The sequence below is a fragment of the Vulpes vulpes genome, chromosome 2 (genome assembly GCF_048418805.1).
Source record: "Vulpes vulpes isolate BD-2025 chromosome 2, VulVul3, whole genome shotgun sequence".
Lineage (NCBI taxonomy): Eukaryota > Metazoa > Chordata > Mammalia > Carnivora > Canidae > Vulpes > Vulpes vulpes.
The window spans coordinates 15,574,794-15,600,719 of NC_132781.1; the positions used below are offsets into that span (position 1 = coordinate 15,574,794).

At 41.4% G+C, this 25,926-nt stretch overlaps 2 protein-coding genes across 3 annotated transcripts in view; one reads left to right on the forward strand and one right to left on the reverse strand.

The window, feature by feature from the left end:
• Positions 1-25,926, reverse strand: part of TANC2 (tetratricopeptide repeat, ankyrin repeat and coiled-coil containing 2) — a 478,177-nt gene that overhangs the window by 424,996 nt on the left and 27,255 nt on the right. Inside the window, exon 2 of one of the 2 annotated variants that reach the window (XM_072746841.1) lies at positions 23,337-23,598. The exons of the other annotated variant lie outside the window; for it this stretch is intronic. The gene's annotated coding sequence lies outside the window, so the exon portion shown is untranslated. The remainder of the gene's footprint in view (positions 1-23,336; positions 23,599-25,926) is intronic. 2 annotated transcript variants of the gene reach the window in all.
• The window catches only part of LOC140596239 (uncharacterized), an 88,896-nt gene that overhangs the window by 61,792 nt on the left and 1,178 nt on the right, over positions 1-25,926 (forward strand). The window lies entirely within an intron of this gene.

Consider the following 25,926-nt stretch of genomic DNA (forward strand, 5'->3'; position numbering starts at 1 on the left):
ACTGGGGCACTTGGGTGGCTCAGTTAGTTGAGCATCTGCCTTCAGCTCAGACCATGATCCTGGAGTCATGGGTTTGAGCCCCATGTCCAGCTCCTTGCTCAGTGGGGAGTCTGCTTCTGCTCCCCTCCTGCCCTTTCCCCCTGCCCCCCCTTACACTCTCTCTTTCTCAAATAAAATCTTTAAAAAAAAATTTTAATTAATTGGCCATACTATATATAGTGGGTTTATTCTTTGGCTCTCTATTCTGTTCCACCAATCTATGTAACTTTTTTTATGCCAGGAACATAATGTTTTATTAATGAAATTTTAAAGTATAATCCTCACTAATAATTAATCACATTTAAAACACATGTCCTTAACTTAAATTTGGTTATTCCAAGTGGTTAAGGTTTTATCAGGCAATACATTCATACTTGTGTGTTTCTATATGGAATGGCAAAGTTGCAGAACTTTTCTAGAAAGCTATTTGACAATGACTTTATCCAGTAATTCCACCCATGAAAATTAATCCTAAACAGTTTATCATGCAAAAGCAAAAAATTGGAAACATTATAAAAATAATAAACATATGATGGCAGATTCATTAGACATTAGGTAGCCATGAAATTCATGCTTTAAAAATTTTTATGATGTAATCATATTTTAGTATGACATTAAGTTAAAAAGCATGATATAAAATTATATACAATAGAATTTTAATTTTGTACAAATAAAAATAAGCAAAAATATTAACTGATTTTCCTCCAGATAGAATGAAGGCAATCTAAATTTTTTTCTTTTAACTTTCTGTGTTTATTATAAGAAACATTTACTACTCTAATAATGAGGATTTAAAAAGCATTTTTTTAGTGAAATAGTATGATTGGAATTCATGAAAATTTGTTTTCTTTCTTCACTACTACTAGCACAAAAATAGGACTATTTCATATAGAATTTATCAATTACAAAGTATTTATTAACAATAGCCAAATTATGGAAAGAGTCCAAATGTCCACCAACTGATGGATGCATAAAGAAGATGTGGTATAAGGGTATCTGACTAGCTCAGTTGGAGGAGCATGTGACTCTTGTCCTTGAGGTCATGAGTTTGAGCCCCATGTTAGGCATAGGATTACTTAAATAAATAAAAACTATGCTACCAGGGATAAAATAAAGGAACATAATTCACATTCTCTGACCCCAATTAACTTAAAGCTCAAATGAATTTCTCCTGAGTCTCTATTTTATATATATATAAGTGATGAGAACTAAATAAACAATTCCAACCAAAGCCTCCCCCCAAAATGAAATTTTTTTACCATTATTACTGCTGGACATTTGCTTCTATATTATAGATCTCAGAATTCTGACCTTAATAATTGCTCCCCCATGACTGTTCTGCTTTGTTCCCTCCTCCTTTCCCTGTTCTCTCCAGACTCCTTCCTAGCCATACTTTCCCCAAATACATATAGCTCCCATGACTTCCATTGGATGCCCGGTAATGTAAAACAACACATATCCACTTTTATCAAATTAGTTGACCAGGCTTGTTTTTACATTTCCTTTTGCCAAGAATGGTGAAGGGTCTGAGATTTCCCCCTACGTGCAAATTAAGTTAGCCTATCACTATATCATGAATGCTGACAGAAGACATAAGACTACTGGGTCAGAGACAAAAAACTTTATTACTCGTGGCAGATTGCGCTGTATGAACTTCATAATTCCACCTGTTATTCTTGCTCCCAGAGTCTTAGTGACACAAAGAGGCTCAGGTAGATGCTATGCACATAGATTCGCTTCAAGGCTGAGGGCCCTGAGTTTAGGGAATCCAAATCTTTAAAAATGGGCTACCAGTGAACCTGCCCAACCTTTGCCCTGGTGGGAGACATTATATTATTATACCTTACAGTAAACAAACCTGCCCTTTGCTCTACAAGGGGATAGTCTTTATCTTCTTTTTTTTTAAGATTTATCTGACAGAGAGATTACAAGTAAGGGGAGCAGCAGGTAGAGGGAAAGGGAGAAGCAGACTCTCTACTGAGCAGGGAGCCTGATCTGGAGCTCAATCCCAGAACCCTGGAATCATGACCTGAGCCGAAGGCAGACACTTAACCGACTGAGCCACCCAGGTACCCCAATCTATATCTTCCAAGGCTCTTTAACTACAGATAGCTTTTGTCCCAGACTAGTTTTTCAAGGATATCAGCACATCTGCTCCCAAGACAGGGAGAAACATGGGAGATATGGAGAATTGTCTCCCAGCATCTTTTCCAATGTTTTGGGGTAACATTTGATTTTGATATACGTGAAAACATAGAGAAGTTCCAAGAATAGTGCAAGGGACTGCATTATACCTCTGTTTACCAATTAGATTTTCCTCTTTGTTTTCCTTTCCTCCCTCACTTCTTTCCTGTGTGTATCCAATTTCCAAAGCAACTTGAGAATAAGTTGGAAATGTCACAGAAATTTGTCCCAATGTCAATATTACATATGATCACTTGAGGGTGCCTGGGTGGCACAGTCAGTTACACATCCAACTTTTGGTTTTGGCTCAGGGTTGTGGGATCAGCCCCACCCCTGCATTGGACTCCACAGTCAGCAGTTTGCTTAAGATTCTCTCTCTCCCTCTGCCCCTCCTACTCATGCTCTTTCTCTCAAATAAATCTTTAAAAAACAATACATAGGGCAGCCTGGGTGGCTCAGTGGTTTAGCGCCGCCTTCAGCCCAGGGCCTGATCTTGGAGAACTAGGGTTGAGTCCCCTGTCGGGCTCCCTGCATGGAGCCTGCTTCTCCCTCTGCTTGTCTCTCTGCCTCTCTCTCTCTCTCTCTCTCTCTCTGTTTCTCATGAATAAATAAAATACTTTTTAAAAATTAAAAAAAAAACAATACATAAATGTGATTACTCGGTTAGACAGTGTGTTTGTTCAGTTTCGCCACTATAAAGGTTCTATCTTTCATGGATGTTTGTACTGGTCAGTTTTCTATTATAAATATTTTTATTCAAAACTTTTTATGGACCTATACTTTCATTTCTCTTGGGTAAATACCTAGGTGTGGAATGCTCAAAACCATAGGATAGCTATTAGTTCAAATTTGTGATAAACCACAAACTGTTTTCCAGGGTGGCTTTAGAATTTTGTGCTTCTATCAACAATGTATGAGTGTTCCAGTTGCTCCAAATTCTTGCCAAAGTTTTGTGTCATCAGTGTTCACAGTTTTAGCCATCCTAGTAGACATGTAGAGCTATCTCACTGTGGTTTGTGTTTCCCTGATTAACTATGATGATTTACACTTTATATGTTTATTGGCCTTCTGGATATCTTCCTTTGGAAAGTGTCCATTCAGGGCGCCTAGGTGGCTCAGTGGTTGAGTCTCTTCCTTTGGCTCAGGTCATGATCCTGGGGTCCTGGGATCGAGTCCTGCATCAGGCTCCCCCCAGGGAGTCTGCTTATCCCTCTGCCTATGTCTCTGCCTCTCTCTGTCTCTCATGAATAAATAAAATCTAAAAACAAAAATGTCTATTCAAATCCCATATTAATAATGACTTTTAAAAATTGAAGTATAGTTAACACACAGTGTTAAATAGTTTCAGGTAGACAACATAATGACTTAACAACTCTATACATTATGCTATGCTTACTACAAGTGTAGCTACCATCTGTCACCATACAATGCTATTGCAATACCATTGACTATATTCCCTTTGCTACCCTTCATGCTGGCAATGTGTTCATTCAGTAACTAGAAGCCTGTATCTCCCACTTCCCTCCACCCATTTTGCCCATCTCCCTCTTCCCTCCCCTTTGGCAACCACCACTTTATTCTCTCTCTTATTATGGGTCTGTTACTGGTTTGTTTGTTTTTTTCTCCAGATTCCACATATAAGTGTAATGGTATTTGTCTTTGTCTTACTTATTTCACTTAGCATAATACCCCCCAGGTCCTTCCATGTTGTTGCAAATGGGGAGATCTCATTCTTTTATATGGCTGAATAATATTCCATTCATCTATTGATGACACTTGGCTTGCCTCCATATCTTGGCTATTGTAAATAATGCTGCAATGAACATAGGATGGGTATATCTTTTCCAATTAGTGTTTTTGTTTGGGGGTTAGATACCCAGTGTTGGAATTATTGGATCATATGATATTTCTATTTTTAATTTTTTTGAGAAAACTCCATACTGTTTTCCACAGTGGCTATACCAAATTACATTACCATTAACACTGCACAAGGTTTCCTTTTACTTTACATCCTAACACTTGTTATTTCTTGTCTTTGATACTAGCCATTCTGAGAGGTGTAAGGTGATATCTCCTTGTGGTTTTGATTTGCATTTCCCTGGTGATTAGTGATGCTGAGCATCTTTTCATATGTCTGTTGGCCCTCTGGATGTCATGTTTGGAAAAATATCTGTTCAGGTCCTCTGCCCATTTTTAAATCAGATTGTTTGGGGTTTTCTGGTGTTGTAGGATGTTCTTTAAATATTTTGGACATTAACCCCATATTGGACATATCATTTGCAAATACCATCTACCATTCCAAAGGTTGTCTTTTTGTTTTGTTGATAAGTTCCTTCACTGTACAAGTTTTTTATTTTGTAGTCCCAATTGTTTATTTTTGCTTTTGTTTCCTTTGCCTGAAGAGATTTATCTAGGAGAATATTGCTAGGGCTGATTTCAAAGAAATTACTGCCAATGTTTTCTTCTAGGAGTTTTATGGCTTAGGTATCACATTTAGGTCTTTAATCCATTTCGAGTTTATTTTTGTGTATGGTGTAAGAAAGTGTCCAGTTTCACTCTTATGCATGCAGCTATATTGTTTTTCTAGCACCATTTATTGAAGAGACTGTCTTTCCCCCATAGATGTTATCTCTTTTGTCATAGATTGACCATATTCAGATGGGCTTATTTTTGGGCTCTCTGTTCTGTTCCTTTGACCTATGTTTCTGTTTTTATGCCATTACCATACTGGTATTTTGGGGTTTTTTTTAAGATTTTATTTATTAATAAAAAAAAAAGATTTTATTTATTTGGAGAGCACACAGTGGGGGAGGGACAGGAGGAGAGGGAGAGAGAATCTGAAGCAGACTGAGCACAGAGCTACCTACAGGGCTTGATCCCACAACCCCGTGAGATTGAGCCCATGATTGATCATGGGCTCAGATAGAGATCACACAACCCTAAGATCATGACCTGAGCTGAAATCAAGAGTCAGACACTTGGGGTGCTTGGGTGGCTCAGTTGGTTAAGCATCTGCCTTTGACTCAGGTCATGATGCTAGAGTCCTGGGAGCTCTCTGCTCAGCAGAGAGCCTACTTCTCCCTCTCCCTCTGCTGCTCCCCCTGCTTGTGCATCTGTATTCTGTCTATGTCTCTTTATCTCTGTCAAAATAAATAAAATCTTTTAAAAAAAGAGCCAAGACACTTAACCTACTGAGCCACCCAGGTCCCCCAGTATCATACTTTTTAAAAATTATAGTCATGTGTAATATATTTTGAAATCTAAGATTATTAAAAAAAACAAATCTGGGATTGTGATACCTCTAGCTTTGTTGTTCTTAAGATTGTTTTGGGGGATCCCTGGGTGGCACAGCGGTTTAGCGCCTGCCTTTGGCCCAGGGCGCGATCCTGGAGACCTGGGATCGAATCCCACGTCGGGCTCCCGGTGCATGGAGCCTGCTTCTCTCTCTGCCTCTCCCTCTCTGTGTATCATAAATAGATAAATAAAGTCTTTAAAAAAAAAAAAAAGATTGTTTTGGCTATTCCAGAGTTTTCTATGGTTCCATACAAATTTTAGGATTATTTATTCTAGTTCTGTGAAAAATACTATTGGTATTTTGGTAAGGGTTACATTTAATCTGTAGATTGCTTTGGGTAGTCTGGATATTTTAACATTATTTATTTCAATCCATGAGCATGGTATGTCTTTCCATTTGTTTGTGTTGTCTTCAATTTCTTTCAATGTTTTATAGTATTCAGAGTACACATCTTTCACCACCTTGGTTTAGTTTATTCCTAGGTATTTTATTCTTTTTAGCATAATTGTAAATGGAATGTTTTCTTTATTTCTCTTTCTGATACTTCATTATTAGTCTATAGAAATGCAATAGGTTTCTGTATATTTATTTTGTATCCTACAACTTTGCTGAATTCATTTATTCTAATAATTTTTAAGATTTATATTTGAGAGAAAGAGCACAGGTGCAAGTGGGGTAGGGAGAGGGACAAGCAGACTCTGTGCTGAGTGTGGAGCCTGGTTCAGGGGTGTATAGCATAACTCTGAGATCATGACTTGAGCTAAAATGAAGAGTCAGATGCTTAATCAACTGAGCCACCCAGGCACCCCTGTTCTTTTTCTAGTTTCTAAAGGCATTGTTAGGTTGAGATTTTTCTTTTTTCTTTGTGTATATTGCTATGAAATTCCCTCTGAGAACTGTTTTTGCTGTATCCCATAAGTTTTGGTATGTTGTTTTTCCATATTCGTCTCAAGATTCTTTTTCATTTTTCCTTTCTTTGATCATTGTTGCTCAGGAGAGTGTCAACTTCCATATTTTTTGCAAGTTCTCCAGTTTTTTTCCAGTTACTCATTTCTAGTTTCATACCATGTGGTCAGAGAAGATACTTGGTATGATTTCAGTCTTATTAAGTATGCTAAGACTGGTTTTGTGGCTTAATGTAGGGTTTGTTTGTTTTTTGTTTTGTTTTTGTTTTTGTTTTTAATTTTTTTTATTTATTTATGATAGTCATACAGAGAGAGAGAGAGAGAGAGGCAGAGACACAGGCAGAGGGAGAAGCAGGCTCCATGCACCGGGAGCCTGATGTGGGATTCGATCCCGGGTCTCCAGGATCGCGCCCTGGGCCAAAGGCAGGCGCCAAACCGCTGCGCCACCCAGGGATCCCTTAATGTAGGGTTTGTAGTAGAAAATGCTTCATGTGTACTTGAGAAGAATGTGTATCCTGCTAATACAAAGATATAACATTCTGTATATTTTTGTTAGGTCCATTTGGTCTATGGTATTGTTCAAATCTGCTGTTCCCTTATTCTTTGTGTGGCAGAGCGAACCATTGTTGAGAGTAAAATACTAATAACAATTCTTGTGTTGCTGTTTATTTCTCTTTTTAGCTCTATTAAGATTTTGCTTTTATATGTAGGTCCTCTAGTGTTGATGGCATGAAGATGTACAACTGTTATTTCTTCTTGATTGATTCATCCTTTTATCATTATTTAATGACCTTGTCTCTTTTTACCATTTTTAAAAAAGATTTTACTTATTTATTCATGAGAGATGGAGAAGCAGAGACACAGGCAGAGGGAGAAGCAGGCTCCTCACAGGGAACCCAATATGGGACTCAATCCGGGGACTCCAGGATCACACCGAGCTGAAGGCAGATGCTCAACCACTGAGCCACCCAGGCATCCCTCTTTTTACCACTTTTAAAGTCTGACTTTTTCTGGATTACAGTTTATGTGAAATATCTTTTTTCCATTCCTTCACTCTCAGTCTATGTGTATCTTTAAGGCCAAAGTGAATCTTATAGGTAGCTTTCATTAGATCTTGTTTGTTTTTTTAAGTCCATTCAGCAATTCTATATATTTTTTTATTGGAGAATTTAATCTATTTACATTTAATTACTGATAGGTCAGGACTTACTATTAGCAATTTGTTGTTTTCTGGCTTTTTTAGCTCTATTTCTTGTTTCACATTCAGTTGTCTTTTTGTATGTTGTGATGCATTTTGTCATCAGGAAGTTTTGACCTCTTTTATCATGTTCTTTTGTAGAATTACTATAGGTTTTTCTCTGGTTATTATGAGGCTTACATAAAATATCTTGAAATTATAACACCCTATTTTAAAGTGATAATTTCAATAGTATAATAGTATAATTTTTATACTCTCACCCTCACATTTTAGTTTTTGATGTTACATATTTTTTATATTGTATAGCCAATAGAAGATTATTGTAGTTATGGTTATTTTTAGTACATTTGTTCTTTAACTTTTAAACTACAGTTGGAAGCTAATCACACACCACCATTATCATATTATAGAATCTAACTTTGACTATATATATTTACCATTACCAATGAGTTTAAACTACCTTATTTTTTTATAATGTTAATTAGCATCTGTTTACTTCCACTCAAAGAACCCCCTTTAGCATTTCTTGTAAGGCTGTTCTAGTGATTATGAACTCCCTCAACTTTTATTTTTCCAGAAAAGTCTTTCTCTCCCCTTCATTTCTGAAGGACACTGTTGCTAGATATAAAATTCTTGGTTGAGAGTGGGTTTTTTTTTTTTTTTCCTTTCACTATTTTGAATATATCATCCCATTCTCATCTGGCTTAAAATGTTGCTGTTGAGAAATCTTCCAAGAGACTTATAAGGGTACACTTGCATATAACATTTTTCTCTTGCTGCTTTCAAAATTCTTTCTGTCTTTGACTCATGACCATTTAATGTATCTTGGTGTGAATCTACTCAGTTCAACCTCCTTGGGGACATTGGGCCTCATGAATCTTGATGTCCATTTCTCTCTCCAGGGTTGGGAAGTTTCAGCCATTATTGCTTTAAATATAGTTTCTGCCCCTTTCTCTTTCTTTTCCCTTCCTGGCATTCCTATAATGTGGATATTATTTCTGTTGTGTCCCATAATTCCTGTAGGTTTTTTTCATTCTTTTTCACTTTCTCTTTGCTCCACTGACTGGATAATATCAAATTTTCTGTGTTCTAGATCACAGATTCTTTTTCTGCATTGTTCTGTCTGCTTTTAAAGCTCTCTATTGGGGATCCCTGGGTGGCTTAGTGGTTGAGCACCTGCCTTTGGCCCAGGGTGTGATCTTGGAGTCCGGGATCGAGTCCCACATTGGGCTCCCCACATGGAGCCTGCTTCTCCCTCTGCCTGTATCTCTGCCTCTCTCTCTCTGTCTCAAATAAATAAATACATAAATACATAAATAAAACTCTCTATTGAATTCTTCAGTTTTAGAATTTCTATGGGGATTTTTCAATGGTTTTTATTTCTTTTTTTAAAATATTTTATTTAAATCGTGAGAGATAGAGCAAGAGAGGCAGAGACATAGGCAGAAGGAGAAGCAGGCTCCCCGTGGGGAACCTGATGTGGGACTTGATCCCTGGACCCCGGGATCAGGACCTGAACCAAAGGCAGATTCTCAACTAATGAACCACCCAGGTACCCGTTTTTTATTTCTTTAAACTCTTTCCTCATGCATCGTTTTTCTAATTTCATTTACTTGTCTTTCAGTAGATAACATTTTTCCACGTTAAGAACTGCATTATGGCAATGAAATTTTGTAATATGGTAAAAAAAATCAAATGCACTGTCACTTTAAAAGTAAACTAAACAGGGATCCCTGGATGGCTCAGCGGTTTAGCGTCTGCCTTCTGCCCAGGGTGTGATCCTGGAGTCCCAGGATCGAGTCCCGCATCAGGCTCCCTGCATGGAGCCTGCTTCTCCCTCTGCCTGTGTCTCTGCCTCTCTCTCTCTCTCTCTCTCTCATGAATAAATAAATAAAATCTTTAAAAAATAAATAAAAATAAAAGTAAATTAATGGAAAAATATATTAACAGAATCAATAAATAATATTCTACCTGATAAACTTATTTTGGATCCTAAGTAGGTAATATTTTTCTAGTTATGAATTCTTTTCTGGTATGTTTAAAGGCAAACTTAAATAGCAAAAAGAAAATATTCTAAACACTGAAAAAAGAGGCTATTTATGGCTTCGCTATGAAGCATGCTTGATAAGCTCTACCCGTGAGAATTGCCAGTTGTGTGAATACATGTGCTTATACGGTGAAATTTGCCACATGAGAAAATGGGGGAATGGGGATGTCCAACTCACGTAGCTTTTTGGAAACTAGCAGACTCACCAAGATGTTCAGGAAATGGTGTCTTTAAACATGAAGACATAAAAAGAAATAGGAAATAGGGAGCAACACCCCAGTTTAGGAAACAGCTGGTCTAGGTTTGAATCCTGGCTCCATGACCAGCCAACTGTGTGACTCCTCTGAGCCTCACTTTCCTCATTTATAAAGTAGTGGAATGAATCCCTAAAGTAACAAGGTGGTTGTGAGGATTAAATGAGATGAAATGTGGGCACCTGGCTGGCTCAGCCCATGGTGCATATGATTCTTGATCTCGGGGTTATAAATTCAAGACCCACAGTGGGTATAGAGATTAGTAAAAAATAAAATCCTTTTTTTTTTTTTTTAATGAGATTAAGGGGCACCTGGATGGCTTAGTCAGTTGAGTGTCCAACTCTTGATTTCGGCTCAGGTCATGATCTCAGGGCCATGAGATGGAGCCCCATGTCTGGCTCTGTGCTCAGCAAGGAGTCTGCTCCCTCTCCCTCTACCCTCTCCCTGCTCTAACAAATAAGTCTTTAAAAACTGCGATTAAATGTTAGTGACTTGTGGTTAGGAATCAGGCCTACCGTCATTACCATTGGGGAGTGGAGAGGTTGCTTCATACTCTTAAGGGGGTAGTGTGGTCTCAAAGAGCATGAGTTCTGGTGTCAGTTGGATGCTGGCTAGGAATCCTGGCTTTGCTACTGAAAAACTTGTGATCTCAGGCAAGTTAATGTCCCTGAGTCTCAGAGATAAGGACACCTACCACATTAGGTTAATGTGCAGAGTAAATCACATGGTTTATATTTAGCTCCTACCACAGCAAGCGATAGATATTCAGTACACACTATTTTGCCACAACATGTGTCCCTTAAACATGAATGACCTCACATACCATAGGTAAATAGGAAATTGGTATAACATGAAGTCATGTTGGTTCCTATATAACTTTTTCCTAACATCTTAACGTTTGAGGCAACCAGAAGTCAGCCTTCTCACAGTAACTGGCCTCTTTAATAAGAAACTCAGCATTATAGAAGGCCTTTAAGAAAAGCTGAGAATACACAGAGCTGCCCTCTCTACCTGCAGAAAAAGACTGATGTTGTGACTTTAAGATCCCCATGTTATCCTCCTGGCACACTTTCTGAAGAAGTGAGGACACAAATGAAACTGTGAAGACATTTCCCTTAAATAAACACCACTCCTTAAATCCAGTGTTGGATTGTGATGCAACTGGTCCCCATGAGGAACTAACATCCTTCCAGGACTTTTATTTCAGAAGTACCACCAGGAGCCCCCAGTTCAAGGCCAGGATACCATGTACAGATGTTTGTGCAAGTTGAGGTTTGGTGGAGCTCACATTTTGTTAGTTTTTTGTTTTTTAAAGATTTGAGAAAGAGTACAAACTGGGGGAGCAGCAGAGCAGGAGAAGCAAGCTCCCGGAAGAGCAGGGAGCCCCAGGACCAGAGATCATGACCTGAGTTGAAGGCAGACACTTCACTGAGCCACCCAGGTGTCCCCATTTTGTTAGTTTTGACAGTTTTTGATAGTGCTCTGGTTACAAAGTTGCATGGGCTTTGAGTGGTCTGCCCCAACCCAGGTTTGTCCCCATCAGCCCACAGTGTAGACCACGGGAGCTTTTCAGGAACAAATAGATGATGTGACAGCAGAGACATCTATATGCCTCTCCCTGCAGTATTTCTTGGACTGCATAGGTTTTTTTTACCTATAGGTAAAAACCATAGGTAAGTGCCTAAGTGTAATAGTGAAAACAAGGGCTCATATTTTACTCTGTGCTCTTTACAAATGAGTTAACTCACTTAATTCTCACAACAACCCTGTGAACTAGGGGCTCCCTAGGACCCATTCTCTAACTGCAGAAACTAAGTAACTTGCCCAGGTCACCTAGCTGGAAAGTACTAGAGAGTGAAAGCCTGTGTTTTCTCTATGCATTTAAACACATCATATTGTTTTTATGTAGTCAGTTTTTTTAAAACATAAATGAGAATTATACTTACATTGTTTCTTTAATTTACAGGCATTGCCCTATTAGAAAGCTGAAGTAAAGGAAAGCTGTTGATAATTCACAGCTATTTACATTTCACAAGACTCGTGTTTCATTCCAAGAAATCAGGCTCATCAATTATTTGCTTTTGGTAACATGTTAATTATACAAATAATTAGCTGTGAGACTAGACATGAACATGAAAGTATAATGAATAGTTTTGCTAATTGCTCTTTTCTGTTATGGACAGTTCCTGATCTGAAGTATTAACAGCTCTCATGTTTGGCTTGCTAAATTCTCTTTTCACTTCATGGAAAAATCCAAATCAGGGATGACAATTAGATTTTCTCTATCATGCCAGCCCTAACTCAGTGATTATGACTGTTGAAAGCACTGTGTTGAGAAGTATTCCAGGGGACTGTCTGGGCCCCAGGGGAAGTCACATGGTGATTGATGAGTCTTTTCACCACAGGTGAGTGTGGGCTGGCTGCAGATAAGCCAGATTTTTTGCCATCTCTGGCCTAAGTGTTAAGAAATTTATTTCAAACTTAGGGGTCATACTTTCTGCACCCCCTAAAAAATCCTATTAATGTGCTGTATTCTGGGGTGGAGATTTGAACAAGAATCAGATATGGATTCTGTCTTCTAAAAAGAAAAGCATAAATGGCCCTACATAAACTCGAAAGTGCTAAGTGCTGTAAAAGTAATAGATAGTGTGACATAAGGGATCAGGAGAGAGAACAGATTATTTATAGTAACAGGAAGGCTGGGGCAGAGATGGATCAAGTGTCCTTTCTGAGGTAGGCCTTAAAGAATATATAGAAATGGGGGGCAGGGGTGAAGGGAGGAAGGCTCAGGTCCCCCCCCCCCCGCCCCTACTTTTGGGCAGATGATGAATCACCAGCCATAATGAAGAAGGAAATGTGAAACAGTGGTGTATACAAGGGGAAAGTTCAATGTGGCTGGACTGTAGGAAAAAAAGGAAGGTCAAGTTGAGAAATAAGGGCAGGCCTAGGTTGTAAAGGGCCTGGGAACACCAGATTAGGAATGTTCAAGAACAATGTCTCTCAAGGTGTGTCCACAGGACATTCATACTTTTGACGTAACTAAAGGATCCTGCTGTGAACGATGCTGGAGCAACATTGAATTAAAAACAAATTTCTATGCAAGAGGTTTTAGAGCTTTTAACATGCTAATGTACACTATGAATTTCCAAAAGGAACTTATACTTTGCAAAAATCCCAAATTAAGTGATAGTAGACTTGTCTTTCTTGGAGCCCCTCATGAGATTAACATTCTGCAGAAGCTCTGTGAAAGTAATGGCCATAGAGTGGTGTGATACGCAGAGTACACATTCAATGTTCCCTGCCAATTGACCAACTGACTGATCTTCTAGAAATCTATATTGTTGCAGGAATAGGGAGAAAATTTGCCCCCAAAGCAGCATCAACCCCCTCCCTCCCTGATTCCCCTGCTACTTTACAGTTAGAAGGTTCTGCCTTCAGCTGCTGACCCTTTGCCCCGCCCACTTTAGCCAGGCCCAGTGGCTCTCTTTCCTGGAGCTCTGTTCCTGCCTTGATAAAATTTTGCCTTGTTTCAGGGCTCTAATGGTGCCCTGTTCTGAATCTCCCATCTGTCATCCTGGATCCCAAACATGCTGCCTGCCCTTTCCTCGGCTGCCTGATGCCCCTTGACCCCTCCTCAGCTTGCCTGTATGCTTTCTTTACTGCTGCCCTGACCTCCACATACTTTGAGTGCTTCTGGTCCTTCTGGTAAACCTCCAGATGCCCCAGCTCCAGCCACTCACTGTTCTGGGGTACCTGTCTCCAGGTGCTCACAGTTCTGGGGTAACTGTTGCTCCAGCTCCTGTGGAGACAAGACACCTGTGTGCTACATTCTAGGGGGCTAGGCTCATAAATGCCCAATAAATACCCTTATGCCACTTTTCCCAGTTAAGGTGGCTTCCAGGTGAGATTCCCTAATTCTGCTTTGAAGGGATGAACAAGCAGCATCTAAATTTAACATCATTTAATTATCCCAGGTGGAGGGGGGAAAAAATCACAGCAGTGACAGGTTTAGAGCTATACTCCCAAGAAGCTTCTGTTGATTGGACAAAATCAGGTGGGATCACAAAACAATCTAGAAGGGAAAGTGAAATCTCTTAAGTGTTTAGAGATTGCCGGGCTGTATCATTCAACAAGAATCCAACGATGGTGAGATTAAATGAAGCTCGGTGAATGGCCAAAACTCTGCTGGGAATAAGAGCATGACAGGCAGGGCAAGTAAAACTGTAGAGGATGAAAGGCTACAACTATAAACCAACTGTTGTGACCTCAGAAAAGGCCTTGGGATTCATTGTAGGAGTTTGCAGCAAAGACTCTGGCCCCAAAGAGCCTACCAATTTTTGGAAACTATTAGGAAGAATAATCAACAAAAGTACAAAGAAGGTATTCCCTTACCTTTGTAAAGAATGTGCAGTTCTGGTTGATGCATTTCAAGAAAGAAAGAAATAATGGAGTTCACAAGGCATTTTAAGTGATCAGGGGGCTGGAGGGGTTTCTGGAGCCTGACAGGGGATATGCTCCAGTCTAGAAAATTTAAAGGCATGAAGGTGAACATAAACCAAAACCCACCTATTAGAACTAGAAAGCATTCTCGGATCATCTCAAAGGAGTAAGAAAAGGTTACTAAATGTATGGAACTCATTACCCCCCAAGATGTAGCACAGGTTGAAAATAGAAACTGCTTCAAAGCTGCTTACAAAAAAAAAAAAAAAACTGCTTACATCACACTGTGGCCGCTGGAACTATCCCAGGTTACTGAGGGAAATCTGATTGTTATAAATAATAGGGAGGCCACTGTGTCTTCCTAAATACAGTCCTTATCCTCAGCCTCAGTGATTGGACCATACCTGCCAATCTTATTTTTAAAAGTATTGTCCTCTTATCACCCAATATTAGGCATCATGCTAGGCACTTGTATATACCTTATCTTTAATCCTTAGAATAATACTGCAAGAGATAATAATTATCCATTTCATAGATGAGAAACCACTCAGATTAAGTAACTACTCAGGGTCACATACCTAGTACCTACTCAGGTTAAGTAACTACTCAATGTCACATGCCTAGTACCTAGGAGCTGGGACATGGAAGCCCAGGCATACTCTTTTTTTTTTTTTTTTTAAGATTTTATTTACTTATTCATGAGACACATTGAGAGAGAGGCAGAGACACAGGCAGAAGGAGAAGCAGGCTCCCTGCAGGGAGTCTGATGTGGGACTCCATCCCAGGACCCCGGGATCACGCCCCGAGCTGAAGGCAGACGCTTAACTGCTTAACCGCTAGCCACCCAGGTGCCCCCCAGGCATACTCTTAATGACAGTACTGCCTCTCCTCTCACACATGTATGTTTTCCTGTACTTGTGCTTGAATTTAGTCTAAGACTGCCACCCCAAATCCCAAAAGCAATGGTTTTTAGCTCTTTGCTAGAAAAAAAATGACCTTTCATTATAGGGCTGGCACTTTTGTTCACATACCTCTACAGATCCAAGTACCCTGCTGGGGAAGAGGGGCCAGTTAGGGTCCTAGCGCTGAGACAAAGGGAAGAGGAGAGCATAATAGGATTCTGACATGTAATTCTCATAACACCCATTTGAATCTCCATTCTGGAATGAAGGAGACTGGGTCTCAGACTATGTAACATGGCTAAGGGCCCATGGTGCATAGGCAGGCAGTAGATCCAGTAAGTGAAACTAAATCTGTCTAGCCCCAAAGTTGCCTCCCTGGAAGGAGAGATCATTCCATCTCTGTCCTCTTTCCTTATAACCTCAGAGCTTACCTCCATTACCACAAACCATGGAGGACTGTCTGTTCTACACCTTTGCTAAGTCCACTGCTGGTAGGGGGTGGAGGAGTTCTGTGCTATACAGAAATTCAGGTTGGAATTGTTTCGAACAGATTGTGATCAGTCCCACCCTTTACCTTGTCAACATTTTTCCTAGTCAGCTATAGTGCTGGTTTTTAACAAGACAGATGGATATTCCGATTACTCTAGCTCAGGGTTTTTCAACCTCAGCATATGGATATGTGAGCAGGATACTTCTTTTGTTGTTGGGGGCTGTCCTGTGCATTGTAGGATGTTTAGCAACATCCCCGGTCTCTAGACTACCAGACTGCAGTATCATCCACTACATATCAGTAACAGCCCCCTCCCTCACCAGTTGTGACAACCAAAAATGTCCACAGACCTTAACCAAATGGTGTCTGGGATCACCCCTTGTTGAAAACCACTACCAGAAGAAGGCAAAGGAGCTAGATATCCTTACCTTTCTACCAAAAACCCAACCCCAGTGTAAGCTGAGGTGAGGTCGTCCAATGACACCTGTGGATGGGGTTGGGCTTTTCTGGTTCAGAGGAGGGAACGCCGCACAGATTGCTGGCCTTGTACTTACTTGATGCCCCCACGAGATGTGAAAAATGTAGAGCTTTCACTGTGCAGATGGCTGGCGCTGCTTAATTACCAGCCGAAAGCATGCTAACATTTCCATCCCTCTCCCTGCCTGCAACAGCCCTCCAGGAGCAGTGGAGGCATTAACAACGGGGAGCGGCTGCCCTTTCCCGCATCCTTATCACACACTAATTATTTTATTCTAAAGACAAAGTAGAGAGAATGTAACATATGATTCTGACAACAAACAAACAAATAAAAAAAACCTGTCTGCTTTTCCTAGTGACTAGAGCATTGGAGCTGGTTGCTAAGCAACTGGGAAACTGCAGACTCCTGTACTGGCCATGCTGGTTTCGGAAATGAGCCATAAAAGGAATTCCCCAGTGAGAAAGGGATCCCATACCATTGCCTGGTTGCCATGGACACCATACATAAGTGATGGATCCTGGGTTACAGGCCCTGCTTCAGAAAAAACGCCCCTGCTTAAGGCTTGAATGGTATGAGAAAGGTATGGAAGCCTTCTTCCCCTGCATTCTCCATGCAGGCACGTCCGAGGCCCTGCCTCTTCCCCACGCATTCCCCTGAAAGAGAGGTCTGATTCTAAGTGGCTGAGACATTCCGTCCAATTTCAGCTCTGCTTTTATTTAATATGTTCCAGTCTTTGCTTGAGTTGGAAGGGAGTCTGCAATCTGGAAAGCAAATTTTTAAGCAAGAAAAGATGCCTCGGGTGGCAGACAGGCTGTCTGTCTGTCTATCATCCACCCCTGGTTGGGGGCCACACAGCGCCAAGATCAGGCACAAGGGCAACTCTCTATGTTCACACGTTCTATTGGAATTTTGCAAAACAAGAGAGATTAGCAGGGAAAAAGACAATAGCCGTGACTCCAAAATGAAATTGGCATGTCATGCAGAGCACGGCACACAATAGGCCACTGCAATTCTGTCAGAAATTAAAAACAGACTTCAGATAATAGGAGTGAAAAATGCGAGGCAAATATAAAGATGTGGAGCTTGAAATACAAAGAAGTGCAGGTTTAACTGCGCTTCCTATACTCAACCATAGAACATATAGGCCTGTTGTAACATCATGGGCCATATGACAAGAGACTTGGGACACTGAATACTAACCCCCAAGTCTCTTAGGAGATGGACCCAAAGAACAGCAGTGATTTGCTCAAGGTCATAGAAGACAAACATTGCTGAGGGGTGATCTACGAAGGACAACTCTACATTTTTAATATTGCTGCATAATAAATTACCCTTTAGCAGCTTGAAACAGCAAATATTTATTGTCTTCCAGTTTCCGTGGGTTGGAATCCAGAACATCTTGGCTGGATGCCTCAGATTTCAGGGAACCTTCACAGAGTACATCAGGATGGCAGACAGGCTGCAGTTATCTTGAGGCTTAAGTGGCATGGATCACTCACACAGTTATTGGTAGACCTCACTGGTCCTCACTGGCTGGAGACCAGTTCCTTGGTATGTGTGACTCTCAGGGCAGTTTACAGCATGGCAGCCAGCTTCCTCTGAGCCAAAGAGCACCAAAGATGGAAGTAGGGGTCTTTTTTAACTTAAGCTTATCCCATCGTTTTTATCTTATTCATTAGAATCAAGTTACTAGATCCAACACATATGGAAAAGGAGGGGATCCCATGACAGCATGGATACGAGGAAGTAGGGACCATTGGTGGCCCTCTCTGAGGCTGCCTACCACAATAATCAAGTATGCTTCCTGGATCCAAACTGAATGGGAAAGACCAGGGGTTGGAGATCAGGCTCCTAATTAGGCCTGGAACACGGGAGAAGGCAGAGGAGGGGTGTCCCGGAAGGGACAGCTAGGGGAAGCTGAAGGGAGTAGATAGGCAAATAAAATAGGAGCAGAGAAGGGCAAGAGAACCCGGTAGAATGGGGACAGAGAGGGGTGGGAGAAGCAAGCGAAATGATGGACACAAATTATAAGAAAGTGGCATCAAGAATGAACTGGAAGAGTTAAGAAGGAATAAAGACCAGGGAAAGGGATGTAGAAAGAGAGGGAGGGAAAGAGAGCTAGGAAGCCAAGAGCTTAAGCAGATGGTGCCGGAGAGAAGGTGAGGGTGGGAGGGTGTACAGAAGAGGTGGAAAAATGCAGGAGGTATTATGGGGCTGGGGTAATGGTAGCAACTGGGCAAAATAACTTTGACAATAATCTTTGTCGAGTGCTATTACCTCACTTAGTCTTCATGCCAGCCAACACTGTAAATGATGTTATTTACAGCATTTCAGAAATGGGGAAATTGAATTTTAGGATCAAGTACCTGCCCAAGGTTGTACAGTCAAGAAGTAGTGCAGGTGAGTGTTGACAGGGCATCTTCTTGCCAGTCATCTGGGTCAAGCACAGATTGGGAAGGCTGGATTCCTTGCCAGTAACAGTAGCCTCATCAAACATGAAGTACAAGGTGACTGCCTCATTTTATAATATGGACCCACATATCAAAATAGAACTCTTCTGCTACACTGTATAGTTATTTCTCTATACCTGCTTTACTAAAAGCCACGAAGACACCATGTCTCATTCTTCAAATCTCCCACCATGCCTCGCACTGTCTTGAGGAAAATTCAAGAAAATTTGTTGAACCAAACATTTCTTTCTCCTGAATCCAATGAGAAATTCTCTTATTAGCCTCACAGCAAAGAGGGAAAAGACTGGCCCTTCCCCCTTAGGGACACCTCTTCACTAGCTGTTTGATTTTGGACAAATTACTTAACCACATTGGAATGCAGCATCCTTATCAGTTAGGTTGGCTAAATGATTTGTAAAGTCTTTTCTAGCTCTGAAACCTCACAAATTACATATCAGGGACTGGAATTAGTCGAAATGGTCAATGGATCTGATACAGATACTGGCTGCCACTTTGGGAGACTTGATAGTGAAGTGTTCTGAATTTCATTTGGCCAAGATGCCAGTCCATCAATATGTTTCTCAAGGGAAGCCCAGCTCCACTCATTTGTGGCATCTGTTTGCAATACAAACTCCATGAGCGTAATTCTGTTTCTCACCAAGTTCTGTGATGCTATGGGAAGAACTTAGACTTATCAACTCTCAAAACAAGATACCAACTGGGGCACCTGCCAGAATGACATTAGGGATAAACAGAGCAGCAGGACCTGAGATTCCAGAGTCATCAAGAGAACGTCATCGGAGTTAGGATACCTGGGTTTAATCATACTTTTCAGTCGTTGATATTTGGAGCTGGAACATGAATAAAGGACAGTGTCACATAGCTCTGTTTAGCCCCTGCCCACTTGGGCAAGTTATAGACAGTCTGCCCCCCATACCAGGTCCACAAGGTACCCAGGGGATAGGTGAGCCCTTCTGAAAAACATCTAAGGAGCAAGCATATGCTACTCCTGGAAATCTAATGGTAGATCAAAGATCATCTTGAGAATAAAGGCTATATTTGCTTCTATATCTTTCACCCACTGAAAGTGATGGATGGGAACATTTTGAAAAGAGTTGACATTAATCTGTTGGTAGTGGCCGCTGGTTACATTTCCTGGTATTTCTGCACAGATATTTTAAGGGGTATACTTTACTTTCCTAATAATGAATCTCTAAAAACCTTTTAAGAAAACACCTCTACACCCAACATGGGGCTTGAACTCAACAACTCCAAAATCAAGAGTCCCATGCTCTACCGACTAAACCAGCCGGCAGCCCCAAATTATTTTTTGATTGGCAGATAACTCACATAGAAGACACCAGGAGTGGGTAGTTAGTGGCTCTCAGGAGCTATGGAGAGCCCCATCTCCTCACACGTGCTCTGAGGAGCTAAGCGTAGCAGATGTGTTGGTGTCCTGCCCAGAGCTGGTTACATTTCAGCCATTTACATTTGGCTTGGCTTCCAGCTGCCAGCACTTACGATCCAAAAGCTTTCTTGGATGTGGTAGCCCCTGCCCATGTAGAAGGTAGAAGGGCTGGGAAATTAACGCCTCCTTCTCTGAATGCAGCCCTCACCTAATGACCATGGGAGCCCAGGTAGAAGCATCCTAGGCCCCCTCACTTCAGGTGGTACAAACTCAAGGTGTGCCTTCTACACTGCCTCCCAGAGGTTACCAGCACAACTGAGCATCTCTTGCCCTTCATGTCCTATCCTAAATTGCCTTCCTCCCCTCCCCTGGATTACTTCCCAACCCACTGCTGGTGTTTCTTGGCATTACCTCCCTAGTAAGCCATTTGCACAGAAACCCTTCTATCTCAAGGCCTGCTACTAGGGGAACCGCAACTTCTGCTAGGGCCATAGGAAGGAATGAAGAAAAAAATGATAGTATTTCAAAAGGAGGAGGTCTGTAAGCATGTGCTCCCATGGTGCATTTAAGAGTTTCTTTATAGCTCATCACCTACCTTTACAGAAATGCTATGGTAAGAAGTGCTGCCAACTACAGACCAGTCAGAAATGGAGACAAGGCCTCTCTGAAATGGTCCTGGAGTTACTAGGAACATTGACTTGATTTGCAAAATTTGTTTGCTTACGCCTCTCCTCCAGAAAAATGCAGCATGCCTGTAGGGATAACCAAGTGCAGCACCCTTGCGACTCATGTCCGTGGAGTCATCCAGAAAAACACTGATGGGGGACAAGGGTCTTTTGAGAAGACACAGTGCTGGAGCTTGGCGGGGCTGCACTGGGTCATCTGGTTTGCCTCCAGCAGCATCTGGTCAGAGCAATGGGGGAGGGGAGAGCAGACACCATAACTCTGAAGGGCAACTGAATAGGAAGCAGCTTACGGCATGTGGGCTCAATTTCCCTCAAAAAGCTCATAATATAACTTGTCAAAAATGGCACTCTAAACCCAAATTATAAGATAATTGTATTCAGTCCCAAATTTAACACAATAAAGGTTATATGCTCTCATGCCCTAGCAACCATCTCATGGGGGGCGGGGGGAAAATACCACACAAAAACAAAATATAAACTTGCAAAGCTGTAATAAAACCAGCACACAACTATTCATTTCAAGTCTATTTTGAAAAGCCTTTGATAATACCAGTAATTCCCTTATAAAGCTTCTATTCTCTTGCCACAATTTCCTTCTGAAGATAGAAAAAGGTTTTGCTCTTCTACAGCCACTCTTTTTACAGAGATAAAGTCCACTTTATTTCCCAATTTTAAATGTTTGTCATTCTTAAAAAAAATAGCCAAAATCCCTGACCACCTACATGCAGCTAAACGAACCATATAGACAGGGCTTAGTGGCAATATCAACGGGAACCCTCCTTGTTTTGCCCAACAAGATTCATTTGATGGTCTTATCAAGGTGCTTAAATGTTGCCCAGGGGCCTTGTCCACGAGATACTAAAACATTTCAATGAAAAGAAAATTCAACGGTCTACACATCTCCAAATATTTTGAGCCTTCATAGCATCCAGGTTGGGTGGTATCTCTTTTATGCCCCAGATGACACTATGGAGGCTGAGCAGTCACACACCTCGGGGTGTGACTGGCAGGTCTACCTATGATAGAGGAAGGGGTTTGAAGCCCTGTTGGATCGAAGAACAGAAATCTACTTAGACAAGCTCACGTGAAAGAGGGCGATGGTTGTAAGTGCTCATGGACTCAAGGAAAGCTGAGTGATGAAACTTCAGGAAGAGTGGGAACAGGCAGCAGTTGTTGCAGGAGAGTGAGGTGGTAGACAAAGGGCAGGCAGATGCCCCTACAAGTGAGTGGGCATGCTGGCAATTAGTCTCTCGAAGGTAGGAAGGCAACAAGGGAAAGAAGGGGGGTCAAGCAGCCAAATACAGGAACTGAAGAGAAAAAGACTGCATAAACTGAGCAGTGAAGGAATGTCCTCAACAAATGTTTCAGCCAGCAGTCAGCCACCCACTGGCCCTGAAGATAGGCTATCCCCAATGGAAACCAGCTTGCAGAACACATGAGGTTGCAAACACAAAGCCCTTCCAAGTAACCGAATTGGTCATTCTGATTTACATGGAATAGGGTCAAATTTATATTCTGATTTTATGGGCTATATTTAAAGAGTTAAAGTTACATTCATTGAAATGATATGCATGATCTTAATGAAGTCCATGTACTTTTAAAAAAAGTTTTTATTTAAGTCCTCTCTATACCCAACATAAGTTTTGAACTCATGACCCCTGAGATCAAGAGTCACATGCTCTTCCAACTGAACCAGCCAGGCATCCACCCCCATGTACTTTTTATACTTTAATGTTAAAGTTTTAATAACTTGGTTTACATATGTGATAGAAAGGATCCATACTTGTAGTTTGGGCTACTCTGATGTTTACTATAACTGACATGGACTTGACTTTGCTTCACAAGGTTTATTTCCACATATATAGTGGCCATTCTTTGTCCCAAAATATATGCCCTAAACTCCAATAAATCAGTGCTTAAATTTATTTTTTTTATATTACTACTTCTTCCCTTTATTATACAAAAGGTAGCATACCATGCATATTTTCAGTGCTTAAATTTCAAATCAGTTTTTATCAGAATTGTTTCCTGGCTACCTACCTATGATGTTAAAGGCACCATGTTAAACATTTATATGGGTACAGAGATGAGCACAGCATAGCCCTGTCTTTAGGGATCTTATAATTTGAAAGTGGAGAGGGCATGTGGAAGGAGAATTAGACACAATTAGAAGTATATACCAGTAACTATAAGGCAATAAAGATCGTTATTGGCTACATTGGAAGGCCTTCTTAAGCCTCCCCTTTCCCCCAGCTCTGTGACGAGAGCCTTTGACCACCCCCATGCCCCATACCTCCCCCTCAATCTCTAGTCTAAAACCTACCCCCCTCTTCATCCTCTCATTCTGTGCCCCATCTTGGCAGATCTTCCATTGCACGTGGCCTCTCTGGAACCTCTACAGCGTTTGTTCATTCCACTATGTTGGGAGTTACGACTGGAGGCTAAGTGGGGCCTTTAAAATATCTTAAATTAACTGATATAGTGCAGATCTCTCAGGGAGATCCTGAACACTGAACATTTGTGTGAGCTGTGCAGTAACTGGATCCCTTTTGCTACTCACTTGCTGGGCTCTTGTTTCCGGCTTCATTCAGGACTTCACATTTCTGATTTTTCTCATAAGAGTTCTTCATGCTTTCATCAGACTGGAGTATGTGTGTATGCACATCCGAGTGGAAAGGAGAACTCTGAAGGGTTTGCCAACCCTCATTCTCTCTCTCTTACCTTTCTGTTCACAGCAGCCTCTCAAAATCCAGGTGAGTGACTGCTCCATATCATGCGTGTGTTGACTCACACATATTCATCAGCCCATCCTTGGAGAGAGCCTGAGTACCAAGGAAAAGTTTGGGTTACTGACTGTGAAGACACAGTGTCTTGCAAGGCCAACCACAAAGTGGTATCCTGGAAACCTCGTCCCTGGAGGTTGAGTACAGGAGGTCCTGCCTTCATTCCCTCTGCCTTGATTCTAATGGTGGAAGGATCAGATGACTAGGACTTTCTAGTCTGCTTGTTGCCACATCAGTGCTTGCCTATTACCCAAGGATCCTCACCAGATGCCTCTGGCCTGCAGCCTAAGCACCATGGAGGTAGTGGTAGACTCTTACTGCTGTGAAAGGGCAGCCTTCAGCATAGACCCTGGCCAAACGCAACTGATTCTTATCAGAGGCTGAAGGACAGGTTTTACCAGAGTTCCTATGCCTAAACTTGAAAAGCGAGTTCACCTGCCCCTTTACTCCACACACTGGGGCTTCCTTTCTGTTCTTAAGAAAAAGGCAAATGCTCCACCTCCATAATGACTAGAGATTGCTGTGTGGCCTCGCCTCTATTGGCTTCTGGTCACTAGGGTTAGGCTGGCCAGTTGTATCAGTTTCCTGGGTTCAGTGCTAAAACCAGCAGAGTCCCAAGCAACCTATAATAGGTTGATCAAGTTACCTAGAACCGATCCTCCCAGACCAGCTCTCCAGCATCCATGGGCCCCAGAGCTTTGCCAAAACCCATGGGTGACAAAGAGTTAGATCTGGAACTGCAGGCTGTAGCTGTCATTTGCTTTATTCAGAACCCTTGTGTGGACACAAGATAGGCTTCGTCGCCCTAGACTCCAATGGGGAAGGAGCAAGGAGGAACAGAGATTTTCACGATCACCACATACCTGGACTACATTCTAAGTCTTGTCAATGCAGGCTGTTGATAGTTATTTGTAGTTTGAGAAACACGGGACTGTTAAGAAAGGGGCCAGGGACCTGCAACACCCAAACCTTTCTTCCTCCATCACCTATATTCCTCCCTGCGAGGTCACAAGGGAATTCAGACTCACTGAGGGCAAAGAGACACTTATTCTAGCTGGTGTTTTGTCAAACTCCAGTGAAAAGGATTCCTCTGGCTGAATCAGAACCAAAGCACAAAATCCAAATCTCAGCTCAAACCATTGAAATGTGAGGAAAAGCCAAGCCAGAAGAGTCACCGGTGAACAGAGCCAAAGAACAAGGTAGGGGTACAAAGCAAGAAAGTATTTGCTCCAATGGCTCAAGCCAGGCAGGTCTCCTAGCCAGTGTGTTAGGTGTATCATTTGGGCCTGACACTACTCCCTCACCCCGCCCCCCCAATAATTCCTCTACCCTCTGGAAGCCCTGGCACCCAAAAAGAGGCAGTGGCTGGGTCTCCAGGCCATGCTTTATTTTTCAGGAATCCTTATAGGTACAGAGTCCAAACAGATGATGCTGTGCTCTGAACCTCTATTTTAAAAGCTCTCTATCTGTGGCCCATTAAAATGCCCTAATTTGACCAACTCATTAAGCATGCCTCCTTTTGGGGGAGGTGAGTTTCCCCTGCCTTGAAAGCCACTCCACTGTGCAAGTATCTACAGGACTGGTGGTCAAGACACTTGGGCTTTAGTATTTTTCAAGATCTATGTGATTAGTTTGAGGTAAATTATTTCTCAGTTTCCTCACCTATAGAATTGATTGGACTAAACTTTTGGCATTAAGATTTCCTCCAGCTTTATGATTCATCTGTTTGTCTCTCTTGCACGCATACATACACGCTTCTGCTTTATCTCTGGATATTAACTCAAATGCCATGCTGAGCCACATTAGAGCCTGAGGCAACAGAAGAAAGAAAAATCATTAATATTAGTCTTCTCTTGATTTAAAATGTTGCTATCTTGTTCATCATGGATTTTTTTTGCATTAATTTGGATTTTTAAAATATTAATCTTGATGGCTGAATTTTGGGAGTCCCCTTAAATTGTACACCCAGGGTACATGACTCACTTGCCTCTCACCCTGGTTCCAGCCCTGTCATTCTCTATATCTGGGTGAGCTGCTCGATGAGGAGAAAAAGAGACGACATGTGGCCCATTTTATAAAGTTCCCGCGAGACAGCCATAGGGTTATTATCAGTAACCCACCTATAATTTCTAGTTGTTTGTTGTTTTTGTTTCTTTCAGCCTAAAATTTTTTGAGTGTAGGGACCCTCTGGTCTCATTTTGTTGTTGTTTTTTAGCCCTCCCTCCACACACCAAATGCCAAGCACAGAGATGAACTCTGCATGACTTGGCAGGACACACACCAAATCCACATTTCATACCCACCTTTCTCTTGATCTTTCACAAGACAACTATTTGTCACTTAAAAAAATTACTAAGTCTAGACAAT